Genomic DNA, 22,220 nt, shown 5'->3' on the forward strand with positions numbered 1-22,220 from the left:
AAATTTTCTAAGTTAGCTGATTTCATTGACCACTTGTTCAGATATGTGAAAATCATTTGAGGAAAACAGAGCATCAGAAGGGAGTGGAGCACAGCTTCTGCCTCACATGTTGCCCTTAAAATGTTTACCCACCCAAAGGGTGATGAGAATGATAACTGACTTAAACTATTGAAAGCTATGTTCTTTATATTTTATTTATAAGAAAAAAATAAAATATATCACCCTGTGACTTCATTACTTCCCGACAACACATCTAAGAAATCACTATTTGCATGCAAATGCATTTTTATTCACTTGAATTCAACATTATGATAAAATTAATGTGTAAAAGGTGAAAGTGATTTTAAACTTTTGAATCAATAATTCAGCAATGCACTTTTCCTTTTCTCATTATTTTATGTCATAGATTCAATTTTAAAAGGACTAACATTCTAAGATGACTACATTTACATTCCCCTCAGGAAAAATAAACCTAGAAATGAAATGTATTTTGGGATATATTTATTAGACCTTTCAGTGTGAAATAAAATATTAAAGTCTGTGATTAATCTAGTATATATTCCTTAAAGGTATTTTGAGTGAAATGTCACATTATTAGTAATTTATATGGTTACCATTACTGAGCCAGCCAGCAGTTTTAATGGTTTATCAGTCCAAGAGTTATAGATCAGTATTATATATGATTCAGTACTTTCATTTATTGTTAATGAGGCAAAAGGCACTAGGTTCTAATAAATTTTGGTGCATACAATTTTCATGCATACAGATAAATATCAGTGATTCAATTCTAACATAACCTATGCATCTATGATAATCATTGCAAACAAATATATTCTAGACCAAAGTCCATGAAGTACAACATTCTCCATCAACAGAGAAATAAACTGAGATATAAAGAAGTTCAATGTCCTGGGTAAATCCATTTAATCACAAACAATATCAAATGTTCTTTACATGTCAGGCACTCTTCTAGTTCATGGGATAAAACAGCGAAGAAAATAGACAAAGACCTTCCTCAAAGGAACTTACATTTTGGTAGAGGAGCTAGACAAGCCATCAATAAGTAACAAATACAGTAATAACTATGCAGTGTAATATCTAGTGGAGACAAATGCTTGCAAGCCAACTAAAGCAGTGTAAGGGCTAAATGTTGACTTGGGAGTGTGCCTGCTACTTTATTTTATTTATTTATTTGGCCACGCAGCACACAGCACGGCTTGTGGGATCTTAGTTCCCCGACCAGGGGTCGAACCCAGGCCCTCAGCAGTGAAAGCACCGACTCTTAACCACTGCACCACTAGGGAATTCCTGCATTCTATTTTAGATGGGTTGGTCAGGGAGGGCCTCTCTGGGCAGGCGACATTTGAGTAGAGCGCTGAATGAGGTAGGAAAACAAGCAGAGGCGGTGGCATGGGGAATCCCCAAGTAGGAGAACATTCCATGTTAGAGGAACAGCCAGAGAGACAGGGAGGCCAGATCATTGTCAATACACCAGCAAAGACTGCACCCCAGAAACCTGCGGGTCGAATGGATGTGAGGATAAGGAGTAAGAACGGTAATTCAGAACAGGCCCAGAAACAGAATGATTGTTGAAGCAAACCTTCATTTATGCATATTCTCTTGCCAAATAAGTGCATCTCCAAATGCAAAGGATACCCTGAGAATGTGGATATGCACTCACTCTGCATTGATGTCTAAGATCCCGAAGACAAAAGGAGAGATGTTTTTAACTGAGGTGAATGTCTGTGCTAACACTGATTGATTCATGCGACCCTCCATGACCAATCCAAACCTGTACGTGTATTAATAGGAAGCATATTAAGATATATAATAGTAAAGCAGTCTGTTTCCTTACTGCTGAGGCATTGATATATCCAAAGTATGTAATTCCTACCTTTTAGAAGGTTGCATAAATTTTAATTTTAAAAATTAACTTCTATTTTTATGAAGTAGATCATTTGCGAGGAAAATTTTTCAAGTGGAATGAGATAGATTAATATTGGTAGGAAATGGCGGCAAACGAGATGTCTCTAAGACATGACGATAAATCTATGCCTAAATTTAAGGCAACTAAAGCGTGTCCAAATGTCTTATAATGAGTCTTTGTTTGTAATGAGTGTAGTTAACCTCCATCTTTGCATCACTAATAAACCTTTTTCAAAGTATGTTAGAATTTTAATAAGGATCCAAGTTGAGTGTAGTGAACTAGGATTAAGATATAAAGACAGGGGCTTCCCTGGTGGCACAGCGGTTAAGAATCCGCCTGCCAATGCAGGGAACACAGGTTTGAGCCCTGGTCCGGGAAGATCCCACATGCCGCAGAGCAACTATGCCCATGCGCCACAACTACTAAGCCTGCACTCTAGAGCACACGAGCCACGACTATTGAGCCTACGTGCCACAACTACTGAAGCCCGTGTGCCTAGAGTCCATGCTCTGCAACAAGAGAAGCCACCACAATGAGAAGCACGCTCACTGCAACAAAAAGTAGCCCCCACTCGCTGCAACTAGAGAAAGCCCGCGTGCAGCAGCGAAGACCCAACACAGCCAAAAATAAAAAAATAATAATAATTAAATAATTAATTTAAAAAATAGATATAAAGACATACTTTAGGCATTTACCAGGAAAACTCTTGGAAGTCGTTTTTTTATTTATGTACATATGACATACGTACAATGTATACATGTCAGACCCATAATTATGTTAGAATTCACATAGACAATTCTGACAAATGTGTAACTGACATCATATAGGTAACTTAAGGACTCTTTGTATCTCTTAAAAGAATATGTTGAATGGATGGACAGACTCATCAAATCCTCATATATCATGTGATATGTTCAAGGTAGAAATACTGAAAATATTTGTGAGGAGAGTCTCCATATCTGAAGATATATAATTAAAATGAAAAGACCCCAGAATGTTTAAAAGCACACTGCATAAAGGCAGAAAATTTCCAGGTGACCCATTTGGATACTTCCAATTTTATTAGTTTATGAATCAATTTGCCAAAGACCCAAATCAGTTTGCAAAGTACAAAGTGCAGTCATCATGGTATTCTGGCAGAAAATTGGGATCTTAATCTGTGTACCATTCTAGCCCAAATAAAATAACCACCAATGTACAAAGTTCTTTGGCAATGTCAATGAGTTCCCCGTTTCCAATTAAAACCATATTGTATGTGGTACAGATGTTGATCAAAATAAGATTCTGTTTTGCCAGAGCTGACTGCTCACTTAAGTCATCCTTTCCTTACTGTATCCACACAGTCTTAGGCCAGAATGCTGCGGAGGACAGAGTTATTAGTACTTGACTTTGATGTCGAAAAGTAAGACATCTAGGGAATTATCGCTTCAGAAAAACAGTATGATTAAGACAATAAGTGCAGCATAACCTGCTCCAAAAATGTGTTAATTCTTTTACAGCTATGAGTCTGTAGAAAGAGACGCAGTACCAAATGAGGGGTAATGCTCATCAGAAAGTCAGATCATGAGATGGACTCTTTATGGGAAACTGATAAATATGAGAAATGGCTTTGGATAAATAGAAAATGAAAAGATGGCTGCCCTCTTTTGCTTTGGGAGAACTGTCATCATGAAACTTGATTTGATGATCTCTACTAACAGGAAACCATTCATGTCTTTAACATGTTTCTTCTAACTGATGCAAAAAGCTTATGATAGCACGAGCTGCGCACACTGATACGTGGATCTGGAGAGTGAATCAAAACCAGAATTTTTTTTTTTCTTTTAAGTTTTATGGATAGTGATTATAGAATAGTGTTTCCTGAAAGAGGATGGCTTGGGCTGTCAGCATTGTAAGATAGGAAAAGTACATTCGCATTTGAAATTGTCTTAATTTATGCAGCTTCAGATCAAGAACAGAATGAGACCAAGAAATATTCAAGAGATTTTGAAGTGGCAAAGTCAATTATCTATAATTTATAGGGAGCTTTCTATCCACATTAAAGCACAATTCCTGGCCATTCTGCATTTAATGGGCCTTTCTAAATAGATACTTATGGGACATTGAATTAAAGTTGAACTATTCCTTATAAATTAGTCTGTAAGTGAATCTTGGTTATGCATGCTTTTTAAAATTTGCTCAGCCTTGTCTGCCAAGTGCTGGGAAGAACTTGGTGAATAAAGATGACTTTTGCCTTCAAGAGGCTTGTGATTTTTGGTGACTAGACTCTTCCTTTCCCAACATACTTTAAAATTTGCATAGCTCTGTTTTCGGAGAATTTTTGCAATATTTCCAAAGACATTTCTATTTGTACTCATGTGTGCTCCACATGCATTCTTTTGGACAACTGATGTAATCAATAACTCCCTAAACTTTGGTAATCTACTGCATTTCTAAAGTAACAAAATAGTAGGTTAGTGAGTTTTAAAGAACACAAGTTCTTGAAGTAAGGCAATTGTCTAATATTTTTCAGCAGTTCCTTCATAGTCTAATTATGTAAGACTTAGTTAAAATTCCTGGCATTTGAGAGCTTTTGCCCTGAACTAACTATTATCAGCTTTGTCTTATCCTTTACTACTTATTTTGAAACTGGTTCATTTGGTTTCAAGATTATACTTTTTCACAGAATTTGGTGTCATCCATCCCCAGCAAAAAAAATATGTTATCCAGATTCATCATGGTTTGCTGAGTTTGTGAGAAATAAAGCTGAAGTATAATTTGGGTAAAATTACTGAATAATTACCTCTGACAAGTTGTCTAGCTATCTCAAAGTTCCATTTGGCTTCCAATTCCAATGATTTTAATTTTCCATTTTAATTTCTCTGGACTCCATTCAAATTGTTATAGGATCCATTTGTGGCTGTATTCTGTGGAAAGGAAACATTCAAAACTGTGAAGAAAAGAATAACCAAATGGTTCATGCTTTTTTCTGACATTTTTGTTTTTCCAACCATATATTTTTCTAATTATTCATGAGAAACTGAATAAAATACCTCTATGTGTCCTGTTTTGTTTTGTTTTTTTCTTTTTCTAAATTTCCCCTGGAGTATTCAATATAATTTCATATTACATTTTAAGTCTTTCATTTAAGCAGATTACATATGTCCTAAAAGGTACTGCATGAAATAACTGGCAAAAAATAGTTTTATAGACTCAGTAATCATCATGAGATAACTTGAAAAATATAATCTACTATCGTCAGAGTATAAATGATACTATCACCATTAATGTCACAAAACAAAAGAAACATATCTTTATACACTGAATTCTACTCTGAATGCATTTTAGATAACAATTCCTTGCTGCTTTTTTTTATAGTATTAATCAGAAAACTTAGTTTTACTTTATGATTCTACCAACCTTAGTTATATTTTGTTTAATAAGTACTAGTAAAGGCCAATAACAAAGTAAAATACTGTAATAGTTTAACACTAGCACTCTGTAACAAAGACAATATCAGAATAATGAATGGGGCAACCTGATGTAGAAAAACATTTTGCCTATAGTATCAAACACTGCAAAAAATTTTTGAAGTGTTTAAAATATTGTCTCTCATAGTAAAGTTGAACTATTCCTTATAAATTATCATCAAATCAAATTCTGGGGATAATTGAGAATTTTGGAACAATTTCAGAGATAAGTACAAGAATATTAATTTCTGGTTTCATTAAGCTAAGGTGACCTCTTTAATATTTCCCCTAATATTAAAATTGGTTTTAAAACATCAGCATACAGACAAGATTAGTTAATAAAGGAAGTGAAAGATAGCAATAAATCTAACAGTTGAGATACACTTTCTTGTGACTACACTCTTTGATACAGACACATGTTCACACACAGCTTAACAAAGAAAATTGTGACCCTTTTTTAAGTCAAAGCTTCTTGAGTGTTTTTGCCAATTTGATACTGTTGAGACTTGAGGAAATAGTCTAACTTTCTCAAAGTTAAAAAGAATGAATTTGCAGCCAATATACTGAGTGTTCTCTTAATTCTAAAAGGATGTGATGTGGTTAGTAAGTTACAGACAGGGGTGGTTCAGAGCGACTACTGAAGTTAAGGTTTAGAACAGGCGCCTGTCAGGTGAAGAGCAGCACCGAGCATCTCACACAGATGGAAGGGAATGAACAAAGTCATCACAGTGCGAGGAGTTGCTGTGTTCCAGGACTTGAGAAGGGCCAGGGTGTTGCCATGTGGTGAGGGAAGTCTCAAAACGAGGAGTGAGGAGAAGCAGCCTTCAAATCACACAGGTCCCGGGGTGATGCATTTGCATCTTATTCTAAACTCTCTTAAAGGTTCCCTACAAAACAGTCCAGTTAATCTCATCTATATCTTTGGTTGCTCAAAGTAACTTTTTCTTATTTTAATCTTAGACGCTACATATAAGATTTTGATAGCAGAGACTTCTGCCATTTGGCTTACAAAAAATGGGACAAGCAGGCAATACACGAATCCAAGTTACCTATGTATATCTTTTTTGAAGAATGAGCACTAAGAACCCTTACGGCGAGTATCTTTCTTCCACACACTGAATATTCACTTATTGCTTCATTTGTGTAAGCTACAACACCATCAGTCCGAATCAAGACTGATTACCCAGCACTTGATTTCTATTACAAACTCTGTAAGACACATGAAATGAAAATGTATCTCTAAATTATAGTTAATTCTTAATTTGCCTTTGTAATTTAGTTTTTTTTAAATAAAAATGTATTAAAGAATTAATGACGAAACATAATAATAAGCATAAACAGTAAGACAACGAACATAAAATTACCAAGAACCCAATCCCTATATAACACTGTGTACATTCTTACTGTTAAACATGGTCTTATCCAGTGTGATTTAGTTTTGTCAATAGTTGAAATAAATCTCTTCTCAGTAATTGCCCTAGGTGTACCCATGTGATAGTTTAAAAAATAATAACTTTCGCACACAATTTACCTTAAGATGTTTCTTTGATAAGCAATTGTGAGCCACGGCTCTTCAAGCCTGTCCTGCTACAGTCATTACCATCGTCATCTGTGACCCTGCCTTCTGCATTCAGCGTCATTAGGGATTCTTCAGTGTCAAGTGGTGAACTAATGCCTTCCTGCTTCAAACCAGGCCGGCTTGTCAGCTCTTTTTATTTCTCTGAAGTCTATGGCTAGGCCAGTGTTTGATGCTTGCCCTCACCGCTGGCAGCCAACTCATTTCATCCCATCTTATGACAGCTGTCTGGGCCTTACTGTCATCCATTCTCTACACAATTCGAATGCAATGAAATTATGTCATGGTAAACAAATTTCACTCTTTATAATCGTGCTACATAATTAAATCGTCATGGACTACAAAAGAATCCCCCTTTCATTTTTATGTAAGACTCCAGTGAATTTCCTTCCTTTGGAATCAGGAACCTATTAGAATCATGGTAAGCTCTGGCTAAAAGTTTGGAGAATAATGATCACTATCCTATCAGGGTTTTTTGTTTGTTTGTTTTTTATTTTTGTTTTGTATTTACTGTACGTTGTGCTGATCATAGTGGAGCATGTAAGAATGGTATAAAATAATGTCTAAGTCCTAGGGACAACGTGATTTATTGAGAAGACATACTTATGTCAAAAATTACAAAAATCCCACAATATTTAGCAATAGGATTTTCCTTTGACAGTAGAGATTATTCTGCCCAATTTTATTTACAAATACTGAGTATCAAAGACGGTAAGTGACCTCTAATCTCCACAAGGTTGATAAGGGTCAGAGCTAGAATCTGAACTGGGTTTGAACTAGATTTCAAAGTTCCTTCTTTCTCCACTACTACCTAATACTTGTATATGTCTTTTCAGCTTTTAAAGAGTTTTCAAATGAGTTATCTAATTTGAACATTATATCACACCTGTGGGGTTGATCAGACAAAAATAATGATCACATTTTACTGAGAGGAAAACAGAGACTTAAAGAGACTTGCTCAAAGTTACAGTTAATGGGCTTCCCTGGTGGTGCAGTGGTTGAGCATCTGCCTGCCAACGCAGGGGACACGGGTTCGAGCCCTGGTCTGGGAAGATCCCACATGCCGCGGAGCAACTAAGCCCGTGAGCCACAACTACTGAGCCTGCATGTCTGGAGCCTGTGCTCCGCAACAAGAGAGGCCGCAATAGCGAGAGGCCCGCGCACCACGATGAAGAGTGGCCCCCGCTCGCCGCAACTAGAGAAAGCCCTCGCACAGAAACAAAGACCCAACACAGCCAAAAATAAATAAATAAATAAATTTATTTTTTAAAAAAAGTCATAGTTAATAACTGACAAAGTTAATGCTTATCTCAAAATAGACATTAGCCCCCTCTGGAGTATTTTTTTCCAGTATATTATGATAAAATGTGGAGAGAGTGAAACACTGGCATGATATCTTTGATATTAAACTGCAACTATCTGAGAAACATTGAGCCAGGAATGATCATACTAGAAATAACGGTGTTGGAGTGTGAATCTGGCAATAGTGAATATTATTGGAAATTAGGAACCAATATTACAGAATTTATAAAGAAAATATGACATCAAAAAGCTAAAAATACAAAGCCATGTATAGAGAAGATCACCAGAACATGTTAAGCACCTATGCACATTACTCTATTCTATTTAATTAGTTGATTTTACTGAAGTCTCACAACTACCATACGAAGTAGTAATTTCATTCTCTAATTTACATACAAGGAAATAGAGGGTTAGGGCTTTGTTCAAAGTCATATAACTGATGAAGAGTAGAACTGGAATTCTGTTTTAGATTCTTTTCAATCATAGGTTATTACAAGGCATTGAGCATAGTTCCCTGTGCTATACAGTAGGTTCTTTGGGATTAAAATATGCATACTACTATGTATAAAATAGATAACAAACAATGACCTATTGCCTGCATTTCTTAACATGGTGTGTCTTTGTCCTGTTTTCCACAACAGGGCTTATAATACAATTGAACATTCCTCCTATTTCTCTTTACTTAAGATGTTGATCCTGAACCAATGTGCTTTGCCATTACTTCCTCTTTGCTATTTCTCTATGTGCATAATGAGGGTGATAATAATACCTACTCATAAGATGGTCTGAGATTAAATGGATTAATTTATGTAAAGTGATTAAACCTTAAAGTGACCCACATGTAATCAGAACTCCATTAGCATTGAGAAGGATGAAACTGATCATTTTTCTCCAAATTGTTAGTGAGCACCTACAATGATTGTAATCCTGAAGTTGGAGTTTCTGTCATCAAACTAGTACAGTCTGATCTGGTCTCTAGTCAAATCAGTAGAAAAGATAACAAACTCATCTAATATTCCTGGTATAAAAGTGTAAGCTCTTTATTGCACAGAAGAGGCAAACAAATTTGAAAGATCTTTATGATATTATTATGAGCCTTCAAGTCAGTTCATGCAGAAGATTCTAAGTGGACAAGCTTAGGGGTTTGTATCTAGAATACAGTGTGAGTGACTGTGAGATATTGCTAAGTCAGGACAGGCAGACCTTGTTTTGTTGAGCTTCTCTCTCTGTTGTGCTTTGCAGATATTGCCTTTTTTTTTTTTTTTTTAACAAATTGAAGGTTTGTAGCAACCCTGAGCTGAGCAAGTCTTATCAGCACCATTTTCCAACATCATTTTCTCACTTCATATCTCGGTGTCACATTTTGGTAATTCTCACAATATTTCAAGCTGTTTCATTATTATTTTATTTGTTATGGTGATCTGTGATCACTGATCTTTGATTTTACTATTGCAAAAAGATTATGACTAACTGACAGCTCAGATAATGGTTAGCATTTTTTACCAACAAAGCATTTTTAAATTAAGGTATGTGCACTGTTTTATCAGACATAATGCTACTGCACACTTAGACCACAGTATAGTATAAACATAACTTTTATATGTACTGGGAAACCAAAAATTCTTGCAACTCACCTTATTGCTATGTTTGCTTTATTGCGGTGGGCTGGAACTAAACCTTCAATATCTCCAAGGTCTGCCTGACTTTACATTAGACCTGAGGCAATGAGTTCAAATTTTCCAATATTTCTTGTCAAAAAATGTATTCTTTTCAGAAAGCCATTGTAGATGCATTGTTTCACCTTTCTAAATCTAAGGTTTCTCTTATACTGATAGGAAATTGTTTACCCTTATGGTTTGCAACCAGAAAAGTCATACTCCAGGCATAAATAGCAAGCCAGTTCAGTTAACAGAATCATTTCTAGAGCAGCCAATTTAGTATCTTTCTCAAGTAATTGAGTTAAAAATCATCACATGGTCCCTGGAAGACTCATTGCTCTTGTGAAGGGGAACCATGTGTGTATAATATTATTGCTCATCAATTTTTATTGTGAAATAATAGAATACTTTAAAAAAGCTTCAAGTGAAATAAGTCAGACAGAGAAAGGCAAATACTCTATGATCTCACATGTGTGGAATCTAAAAATACTGAATGCATAGAAACAAAGAACAGATTGGTGGTGGCCAGAGACAGGGGTGGGAGGAGGGGGGAAATAACTGAAGGCGGTCAAAAAGTACAAACTTCCAGTTTCAAGATAAGTTCTGGGAAGGTAATGTACAGCATGGTGACTAGAGTTAACAATACTGTGTTGCATACTTGAAAGTTGCTAAGAGAGTAGATAGTAAAAGTTCTCATCATAAGAAGAAAATGTGTTACTATGTAAGATGATATGTATTACTCAACTTTTTGTGGTAATCATTTCACTATATATATATAATGAGATATCTATATCAAATATATATATATTTGATATATATATCATACATGTGTATCAAATTATTATGTTGTACACCTTAGACTAAAACAATGCTATATGTCAGTTATATTTAAATATAACTGGAAAAAATAATATAATGCCTACAAAACCTACAAATGAATCTTCTCTGAAATATAAAGCCCCAAATGGTTTACAGGCCCTTTTCTAGATAATAAAAAACTGTAAAAGAATCAATTACTCATGAATGTATAAATGCTTCACCTTTTCCTTAAGATATTTGACGTGGATGTAGCCATCACTCAAAAATTTAGTTTTTAATTTAACCTTTAAAATCTAAGAATGCTGATTTTTTTAAATGCTGCTATAAGAATACATGATAACAAGGTAGTGGCAGTCTCAAGACAAAAAAGTTTCCTTGAAGTTATTTATAATAATTAGGTAAATAACAAGACCTTAGAAAAGTTAATTTTAATTTCCCAAAATGGTTTTCCTCTTATGACATTCCAGATTTTACAATCAAGTACTAAAAAATAAAAATGTGCTGAACAAAGAAAAGGAACATTTTCAGGCATATCACAAAAAGAAAAATTAATAAGGATTAAACATTTTTCACATGTTGTTCAAAAGTGCATATTTTGATTTTGTTCTCACTTCAGTAATGCTAAATTATAGTATGAAGCCCACCAGAGTAACTACTCTTCAAAAGCCACATTATCTGTAATTACTGGCATTAAATACTAAATTAGCATTAGCTGACTGCTATTGTATATAAATTAATTATTTTTTTCTGTTTCTCTGAGTTCTGTGAATTACATTGTATAATCTCCTTTCTCTCAAGGGACAAAGGATGTTACAGTGAAAATAACTGTGGCCTAGAAACAAACAAATAAACAAAGCTTTTATTTATTATAGAGCATACTTATTTAGGGAACTGTATTGTTATAAAATCCTGAGTTTCCTTGTGCCCAATATCTGCAAATTGAAAATGTCATTGAATACTAATTTCAGTAGAAACTGAGGTTTCTAAATACAAAGCAGCATTTACCTTCCATGAATTCTTATAACGCTATTAAAATGTTGTGCCGGAATTCTCATTTCTTTCGCCCTTATTTGATTACCTGTGTACTCAGTGTTTCATTTATTTTGTTCTTATTTCCTCCTGAGCATGGTTTAGTCAATTGATGTTTCACAGTAATTACAACTACACCTGAGAAACCCACTATGGGGAAGAAAGAAAACAGTTGGTTCAAATGATATTTGAAACACAGTATATAAAACACATGAACAAAAATGCCACAGCTTCTGTTGATGAAGCTTCTCTCTTGGGTGTAGGAGACAGTAGAAGGAGACTTGGGAAGCTGGAGAATTGGGAGGGCTACTCCTTTCACACTTCTTATTGGACCCCTTTTGCACCCAACACAGCCTCTTATGAGTCCGGGCTATGGAGCAAACCCTTGGCTTGATGTCTGCTCTCATCTCACATCTTTCTTTAAAAATCTCTTTGCCACTCTACCAAGTTGCTCAAGTTTTCTGAATGATAGTGTCTTTAATCCTCCGAATGACTGAGAGGCTTAATTAAACAGAATATATTAAAACACAAATGTACACTGTAAAGCAAAATACAAATATATTTAGAGTTGCCTCACAGATACCATACTTTCAACACACCATTCTTGCATGTGTGGATACTAGTAGGTCTAGTAGGTCTGTGTCTTTATTCCCGTCTTGCCACTAGGTTCTTCATGACCTTTTTTTTTTTTTTTTTACCTTAGATTCCATATATATGTGTTAGCATACTGTATTTGTTTTTCTCTTTCTGACTTATTTTCTTCTAAATCTTTCTAAAGACTAGATAAATCATTTCTCAAGGGAAAAGAGAAAATTTAAAATATCTAATTAGAATTTGCTTCAAAGTAATAAATTATACTTTCCTATTTTGATTTTTGTGTGTGTAAGGAAGAGTCTAATATAGAAAATGTACAATATAATTCTTACTGAATTCTGCCTTTCATGACATAATATGTGGTCCATACGTACAAGAGGAAGAAGATATTTTGAGATGTAGTTACTGTATTTTTTTCTTTTTGTTCTGACTAAAGAATATAGATGATTAGGGTATAGTGTCCTCAGACAAGAAATAAAGCAGGTGGAGATAGGATAGAAGATTTACTGGGGTATTAAAGTAGCTTTGTTGTACATGATGTGATATTAATTAAGACACTAATAAATGTTCTTCTTTTTCTTGTGAGTTTAAAGACTCAGAAAACGTTGCTCTCAGGCATTGGGAATGAGCTCTTGGGGTCATGCTCTGACTTTAACAACAGCCAATTGCCAATCCCACATCTTTGGCTTAAAGCTAGTCTTGATTGCTTTGGGTGATGAATCGGTAGACTCTATGAATGACTTCATAGTTGGAGCAGTATCTTTCTGCTCTGACATTGCTTTGGTATTTAGTAAACTGTGAGCTGTTCTTAAAATATTGCCAATGATTCTAAAGAAGCCCAGTGCTAGGATTAGAATATGGGTTTAATGTAAAGATTTTTTATCACAATTTCTTTATTTACAGTAACGGGAGAGCCAGATCATTGACCTTATTTCCAAAACTTTTTACCCCCGGTACAGGATACATAAATTTATTTGTGTATTTATCCATGCATTAAGCCATGTTACTGATTAAATTTCAGAATAGGAAGTGAACTGATTCTGATTGCAATCTTTTCATATAGCCATATAAACCAGATATAGATCAGATTAACTACAAGCAGAATAGTCTAATGAAAATACCTGTCCTTTTATGGAAGATACTTGTGTGATAATATCAGGTTCTTCTCCATTTTAGCCAGACTTGGAAACACGTAAATAAATGGCAACATATCTTATAATCAGCTATAATATTTCCTCATTTTTCTGTCATGTCTACTCAAAGTCTTTCTTTCAGAATTAAGAACTTAGTTTCAGGACTGGTGAAAAGTGTTATAAGTTTATTTTAGAAAAAATAATTATAAGACAGATTGTGTTATCATCCAAATTTCTGTTGCATCTTCTTGCAGGGACGATCCCTGCAGGAAAACTTTCTCATCTTACCGACATCAGGCTGGGTCATGTGAGCTCCCTTTGCCGATTAAATGTGAACGGAAGTAATGACACTTCTCAGCAAATGTTTTAAAGTAGCCCCTAGATCCACCATCATTCCTTTCTTTCTGCCATGAGAACAGCTCATTCGAGATAGAGGATGCACCTTCCACCAGGTATTAGAATGGTGAATATATGAAGCAGAGCTGCAATGAGCATTCACGAGAGTGAGGAGAAAAACAAACAAACAAAAACAACCTTTCTTTGTTGTAAGCCATTGAGATAGGGTGATTTGTTACTGTAGCACAGTGTACTGAAAACTGACAGATACACACAAGCTCATGAAACAAAGACTTGAATAGTTCTGAACTTCAAGTTTAATAATGTAAGATATTCTTAGAACTAATTGCAATGAGGATATTATGTGGTATAGAAGTTGCAGAATAACCCTTTATACTCTTTTATTGCTTATATCAGATTATTATTATGAAATATCTTGGCATATAGGTAATGTAAATATATTGATAGAAAGTCATATTTCTACTTTTACCTCCCAATAGATGAGAGCAAGTGAGAATGAATTTGTCTGCATTTTTCAGAGGTACACAGCCATCTGTTGATTGAATTATTAATACTCCCAATGAATCCGTGTGTTGTTGTCACTTTTCCTTTGATGACAATTAAGAAGCACCAGTTTGTAGATTCTCTTCCTTCCTGTAATATAAGTTTAATTTATTCTCTATCATTAACAATTGTATTGCAGAGGAACATATTAAAATATTCAGCAGAGGGTAATTAGCCTTCTGTGTTGTATATGCAGTAATAATGCTTGAAACTACTTTGAAATTTAGTAAGTAAACTCAGGCTAGAGCAAAACAAACTTGTCTTAACAGTTAATTCAGACAAACCAAGAGACTTACAGTCCCCTATAGACATTTTGTTTTCTCCTCTCATATCGCTCAGTTTTCTAATTAATAACAGAATCAAAATTACGGAATTTTCTTTTGCTGAGATAGAAATTTCCCCAGTGGCTCTCAGTGGAGGGCAGAACAATCAGCAATGTTCCAGAAAATCTGATAACAGATATTGCCGTTTTAATAAAACAGAATTTAAAATTGCTAATTAATGTTGTTACTTAAAAGTCAGGGACATTACGGTATCAAAACTAAAAGTCTCAGAACAAAACTTCTCCAAAAGAGTAACTTCAAAATATTTTGATTAACTAGTCTCTGCCTTCTTTTTATAAAAGAGGATACATGGAGCAAAAGACACAATCCTGTTGCCAGCTGATCTTTTTACCCCCTCATTTAGCGGCAAATTAACCTTCTGATTATTTTATTTCCAAGGCACAAATATAATCTGTCAGCTGAAGTTGTATAGCTTGGCAGCAAACTAGATAAATTTTAAATGCATAATTGTACATTTGTTATAATCTTTGAAGGTTTTGGATTCTAGTATCTTACACTCAGCTGGACTTCCTGTAGAGAGATGAAAACTTTCTTCCTCCAAATAATTTACAAAGGCCAAAGGTTTCTAAGGAAAAAGAAAATAAAGCTAAAGAAAACCTGATATTTTGCACAACACTGGTGGAGCATAGAAAAAAAGTTTAGAACAGAACTGAAAATCCATTAAATGATTTGTGTCCCAGGGGATAACTATGGCTAGTCTTGAACGCTCAACAGATTTTTCCATTACAGTTGTTTTGGAATGAGTATTTTATCTTTTTTTTTTTTTTAAATTAATTAATCTATTTATTTTTGGCTGTGTTGGGCCTTCGTTTCTGTGCGAGGGCTCTCCCTAGTTGTGGCAAGCGGGGGCCACTCTTCATCGCGGTGCGCGGGCCTCTCACTGTCGCGGCCCCTCTTTTTGTGGAGCACAGGCTCCAGACGCGCAGGCTCAGTAGTTGTGGCTCACGGGCCTAGTTGCTCCGCGGCATGTGGGATCTTCCCAGACCAGGGCTCGAACCCGTGTCCCCTGCATTGGCAGGCAGATTCTCAACCACTGCGCCACCAGGGAAGCCCAGTATTTTATCTTAATAGTAAAATAGTTCTCTGTGTTCCTGTGACTCTCATTAAGCTACTCAAAGAAAACACTTGTTCACTGTCCCTTATCCTCCTTAGGTAGAAAAGTCTGGATTTAAGTTTTTTGTTGTTTGTTTGTTTATATTTTTTTGTTTTATAGTCATTTTCCATGATCAAGAAGTCATCATAAGTCCCTGTGAACTCTTAATAGAATTTTTAAAAAGATTATAGTATCTTGTTTTTAGATGGGGGAATTTCTGGGAAAATATTATTTTTGTAAGACTAGATCAAGCAAAAAGAGGATCTGAGATTTTATGATTTCATGAGCTTTCATAAACAATCCTGAAGAAAGCTATTCCTAACTTTTAGTTCATTAATAAGAAATAGTATAGTGTGACTTTAATAAATGTAAAAGATTTTAAAGCTAGCAAAAAATGAACAGTATTTTTGTGAAATTTTAATATAAAAGCATTGCTTTCAAAAAAAGAAATATTTTTCATACTTCATGGTGAAAGAAAAAAGTCTTAACGCTTTTAAACCTGGCATAAGTATTACTCATCAAATAAAATAATGTGGCTTCACTATGTTCATACTTTGCTTGAAAATATATTTAACTATTAAAATTGTTTCTTTGCACAAAGAAAGTATTGTTCACATTTTTAAAATAACTAAATTAATCTATAAAATCATAGTTTAAAAAACAACAGCAAATGAAAATTATATGAGAAGATATTTAATAAAAAATAGTCAAGATCCAAAAGTTTGTCTCTTCCTAATGTATTGCATAAAAAAGAACAGCGTATACATTTTCATATAGGGACTCATACTTGGATATGTTAAAATATAGTTTGTAAAATAAGAGCAGCTCAAATTCATCACCTTCTGATAGTGATAGTATAGGTTAGCAACGTTTCTAGAAAGAATTTTGTATAAAATCATAATAGAGGGCTTCCCTGGTGGCGCAGTGGTTGAGAATCTGCCTGCCAATGCAGGGGACACGGGTTCGAACCCTGGTCTGGGAAGATCCCACATGCCGCGGAGCAACTGGGCCCGTGAGCCACGATTACTGAGCCTGCGCGTCTGGAGCCTGTGCTCCGCAACAGGAGAGGCCGTGACAGTGAGAGGCCCGCGCACCGCGATGAAGAGTGGCCCCCGCTTGCCACAACTAGAGAAAGCCCTTGCACAGAAACGAAGACTCAACACAGCCATAAATTAATTAATTAATTTAAAAAAAACCATAATAGAGAAGGCCAATATGTTGTCTGATGGAACTAACTGAACAACAGGAATTTATTTTATTGGATATAATGTGATTGTAAGAGGAGGTACAAGAGAAGATCCTGGCACAAGTTGGTCAGTTGGTCCTAAAACAATGGGGATTAATTTGCAGCGTTTCTGAAAAACATGAAGTAATTTCTCCTTGTAATATTTTCCCTCCTCAAAGGGATATTTGATAGAATAATGACCAGTCAAGTCCTCTGAGAGGTCAGCAGTTAGTGATATCATGGTTAGTAGTAGAGGTGGGTTGCTTGTGTTTGTAGTACAGTAAGTCCCCTACACATGAACCTCCAAGTTGCAAACTTTCAAAGATGCGAACGTGTGTTCGCATGCCCAGTCATGTAAGTTCACGTGTCTGGCGTACGTTGTCATACACGTGCGTCCTCTACAAGTGGTTGTACTTCTGTGTACTTTCTGTACTGTGTTTTTTATGTATTATCTTCGTGAAAAGTATTATAAACCTATTACAGTACAGTACTACATAGCCGATTGTGTTGGTTGGGTCCCTAGGCTAACTTTGTTGGACTTAAGAACAAATTGGACTAAAGAAAGTGTTCTCGGAACAGAACTCGTTCATATGTAGGGGACTTACTCTAATCAGGAGCTCAGTTATCACTTTTGAAGAAAGATGAGTGATTCATATCCCATTGCTTTCATCACTTCCTTTCTATATGCTTTCAGTAAAGGGCCCTATGTATGGAACAGAGCGAGGGGAATAAAAGCTGAGAATGTTTCCAGTATACACCGGTTACTTAGTAGTTTCCTGCTTACCCTTTTCTAATGGATCCTGTGTGGAACAAGAAAAATCACACTCCTGAACCAGTTTCCGAGTGTATACATTTACCTTCTGACGTTCTATTTCAATCATTCATTTATCTAACACATTTCAGTTCAGCACTTTGTTTATGCAGGAGACAAGGATGAAGAAGAGAGAGAGATTCTCCTTCATACATCTTAGAGTCCAGAGATGTTGCGAATCCCTGAGTCAAGGAAGGGTTTTGCATATGTGAGAAAATGAAAGAGGGCACTGTGTCTGCATTCATTTCCTATTGCTGCTATGAAAAATAACCACAAATGTAAGGGTCTAAGATAACATAAGTTTATTATCATACATCTACAGAGGCCAGAAGTCCAAAATCAGTTTCCCTGGGCTAAAAATCAAGATGTCAGCAGGCCTGTGTTACTGCTAGAAGTTCTGAGGGTGAATTCATTTCCTTGCCTTTTCCAGCATCTAGTGGCCTAAGAATCCCTGGCTTGTGGCCCCTTCCTCCATCTGTAAAGCCAGCATCATGACATCTTCTCTCCTCTCTGACCCCTGTGTCCACTTGCACATCTTTTCCCTCTGACTTGATTCTCCTGCTTCCCTCTTATAAGGATATATGTGATTATATTGGACCCAACTGAATAATCCAGAATAATCTCCTATCTCAGGATCCTTAACTTGATCACATTTGTAGAATTCCTTTTGTATGTAAGGTAATGTACTCACTGGTTCCTGAGATTAGGATGTGGACATCTTTGGGGACCACTATTCAGCTTCCACAGTGACCAACGACCTGAGATTGAGGAGTGAACTGTGACACAAGCAGAGGTTGATGACTGAGGCAGGGATCAGGTCTTCTAAATTGTTTGGACTCCTGTATAAAGTTTGGATTTATTATTAACACCATGAGGAACCCTTGAAGTTTTTTTCTTTTTTTAATGAAGAAGTTTATATGGCCTAATTTATGTCACATGTTCTGAGAACAATGGATGGAAGTGAAGCAAGAGTAAACATAAATGCTTACTTGTTTTCTATATTTCCATATATTACTTTGGAAAATGAAATAAGTAACAATTAGGCTGGTATTTGTGAGGTAAAATACTTTATTTTACAATCTTAGTTCACTGTAAAAAGGAGCATTGACTTTTAGCCTCTATACTAGAAAAGTTATTAACTGTGAAATTTGGAAAATTAAGGCCATACTACACATTAGATTTTACATGAGTTTAGAGTTCAGTGATAAACGCTCAGAAAATGCATGGGTTGCTGCACACAATTATTTGAAAAGAAAAAAAATAGTTCCAGCATTATGTAACTCAAACCAATTACTCTAAGACACCATAGTCACAGCAGTACTTCTCCACCATCATTTAAATTACCTCTGTAATTTGAATATTGTTCCAGTTCCACTACTTACTTGAATGCTCATAAAATTTTGAAATGGCCTCCGAATTCTTCTTCACTTGGCTTTGTGATGAAATATAGTCTTCCTACAGGTTGACAACCCGAAATATCTAGGTCATTAATTTCTTCCTGGGATATATTTGGAAGGTACTTTGCCTGCAATTCAGGCATCCTATGAATCCTCGATATTGTTATCAAAGATTGTCAAATCCAGATCCTTAGAAATAGCACTGCTAGGCAGATCCTGTGTTGCAAACTTGATGTGGCTCCTGTCATTTCAAAGCTGCATGCTCTGCACAGCTGTAAGAGTTCTCTCACCTCGCAGTTCTGCCACTAGGTGATTTCTCCCAGGAAAAGTTGCGTTCACTTCTGGGGCACGGGTTCAGCTCTGATCTCTGTTGACTAATTTGAACCATGTGAATGAAGGCTGATTGTTGACCTTTTCTTAAAAGAAAATAAAAACGTAGTGGTTTTAAAACAGCTTTATGCAACCGAAACTGTAAAAGACAAACAAACAAAAACTGAAGAAAAGGCAGGGCCAGTACTACCAGAAAACTCAAATGTGGAGTATAGCTTCACGAGTGTCACATATCTGCCCTCTAAAAATTCTTACTGAGCTCAGGGCTGGCTGTGCCCGCGTGTCTGATTAAACGCTGGAAGGAGCGTGGCAACGAAGTTCCTCTGCCCCTCTTGATGTGTCTGAAGCAGTAGAAACTTAGTCATGTGACGCACGTGACCTGGTTAATGTGGGCATTCAGTCCTGAGTGATTGTCCATCTACGTATTACATCTATGTCAGTAAATAGATACCTGCGAATCTAAATGATACCTAGAAATAATTATAATTACAAAAGGAAGGCTAGGCATAAACATGAGGAATTCCAGTGTGCCAGGACAACTTTCCTTTAATCAGCTTTTAAGAAAATCAGAACAACTAGTAAAGAGGCCAACTGGGACGCATTCTTTGACACTTTTAAATTTTCACAAATATTAAGCCCTTTAATATAATTTCTTTTTACCTCTCAAAAAACTTTAAGGGAGGGAGACACAAGAGGGAAGAGATATGGGAACATATGTATATGTATAACTGATTCACTTTGTTATAAAGCAGAAACGAACACACCATTGGAAAGCAATTATACTCCGATAAAGATGTTAAAAAAAAAATAAAGTATATGCGAGGGAAAAAAACAACAAAAAACTTTAAGGAGCTCTTGCAGAAAGAGGGATGGTGAGAATATTGCAGCTTCTCTTGGTCACCAGTCTTTACCTAGTGATTAAATAGTCTGGCTCCAGACCACCCAGCTCATTGTTTTTTTACCCACGGTGTGAAAGAAAAATCATCTTTGTGCCAACCTCACATCATATAAAGTCCTAACAATGTGTTGAGTGTGACTTAAGAGCCCATAATGCATTTTTCATGAAGGTAAGGAAAATCCATTAAAGAGATTAATTTGTGTTTGGAGGGCCTACCTCTCTACAGCCAAAAATATTTATTCTGTTAACTGTGGTTTGCTGATACCCTGTGATAGTACTGAGACCTAGTGATGGCATTGTTATCATACCGTTACATCTTCCACAGATGGATCATTTATAAATTATTTAAACAATTATTTCTCAAAGAGTACTACTGATTTGGTGCTAAACTTTCTTTTTTATTTTTGGTGATTATTACAGTTAAAGGTTAAAAAAAAAAAAAGGCAATTCTAAGCCTAGTAATTTTTTCAGGAACATTCATGTTGAAGAAAGCTGCTCTTTTACACCCAGGTAATGTTTATTTGCTACCACTCTACCAGAACTTTCTGAAAAGAAAATTGTAATGTCTATAATACATTTTTAACTGATTAGCAACAACACAGATTTAGCCATTTTGATAATCTAGTTGAAGAAATACAATTAATAAGCTTGAGTTGAATTCTGTAGTTAAGCATTTTGAAATAATAAAATGCAACCTTTATGTTATATATAATTGAAGTCACACAAACATTACAAGGAGGTATGGTCTGAAGGAAGGGAGCAGAGAGCACAGTTTTATCCTTACACTACCTCACAGCTCAATTATTTGTATCTTCAGTGATTCTCAATTTAGCTCCTTGGAATCACCCAAAGCACTCAGAAGATATACATGCCTGGGTCCTACCCTTACAGTTTCTGATCTAACTGGTCTGAAGTTAAGCCTGAGGATCAGCTGTTGTCCAAGTTCTCCAGGTGATTCTAATATCCAGCAAAAGTTGAGAACCATTAAGCTAGAGGAAGAATAAAAGATCGAAAAGTGGAATGCCCTTGCGAGAAATGGGCAAGAAGAATAGAAGGAAGCAAATTTTATTTTTCCCTCAAATATTTCCATTGACCAGTCTGCTTTTATATTTTCCACTTAGGACTCAGATTCTAACTATAAAGAGTTCCCATTGAATTGTTAACCAGAAACGAAAGCCTCTGAGACTTGAGGTCCTCATGCTGTGTAGCTGCTTTCGTCTGCAGATGTAGCTGATGCATATGGCGCATGGTGTCTACTGCACAGGGACGGACACCCAGTGATGAAATCTGGCCTGTGTTCCTTCCCCTCTTCAGGCAACACCCTGATGTACTGAATAGAACTTTTCCTCCCCGAGGAAGGATGACCTTTTTCTAATTCATACAAAGTGTCGCACAGGATAGTGGCAGACCTGGAAGACATGGAAAATTCATGTTGGAGATTAGATTATTGGGTTAGCTAGGAGGCAGTGCCCTTCACCAGCCTGTAGGCTGCCTCAGAGGGGAAGGAGCAGCCTCAAAGCAAAGAGCAGATCCAGCCTGGCCTTGGGCACCCATTCAGCGGCCATACTCTACTGGACCCCAGAGGCCAGAGTAGGAAAAGCAAGAACTGTGCAGTCATGGCAAGAAAAGAAAGGAGCTCGAGAAAACTCCCAGTCTTCTTAGGCAGCATAAGCCGAGCCTTAATTGTATGGGAATACCACTGTAATAATTATTCTCTGATATATGAGTAACAAAT

The 22,220-nt window shown here is 35.9% G+C and overlaps 2 long non-coding RNA genes across 2 annotated transcripts in view; one reads left to right on the plus strand and one right to left on the minus strand.

The window, feature by feature from the left end:
- LOC309661037 overlaps window positions 1–22,220 on the plus strand; it is an 852,613-nt gene that overhangs the window by 419,331 nt on the left and 411,062 nt on the right. The window lies entirely within an intron of this gene.
- LOC309661029 lies at window positions 5,563–8,578 on the minus strand. The gene is made up of 2 exons (XR_014263809.1): window positions 8,243–8,578; window positions 5,563–7,930 (listed from the first exon to the last, which is right to left on the minus strand). It is a non-coding gene; the product is annotated as an uncharacterized lncRNA (long non-coding RNA).

The sequence above is a fragment of the Balaenoptera physalus genome (genome assembly GCF_965194825.1).
Source record: "Balaenoptera physalus genome assembly, chromosome: 5".
NCBI lineage: Eukaryota > Metazoa > Chordata > Mammalia > Artiodactyla > Balaenopteridae > Balaenoptera > Balaenoptera physalus.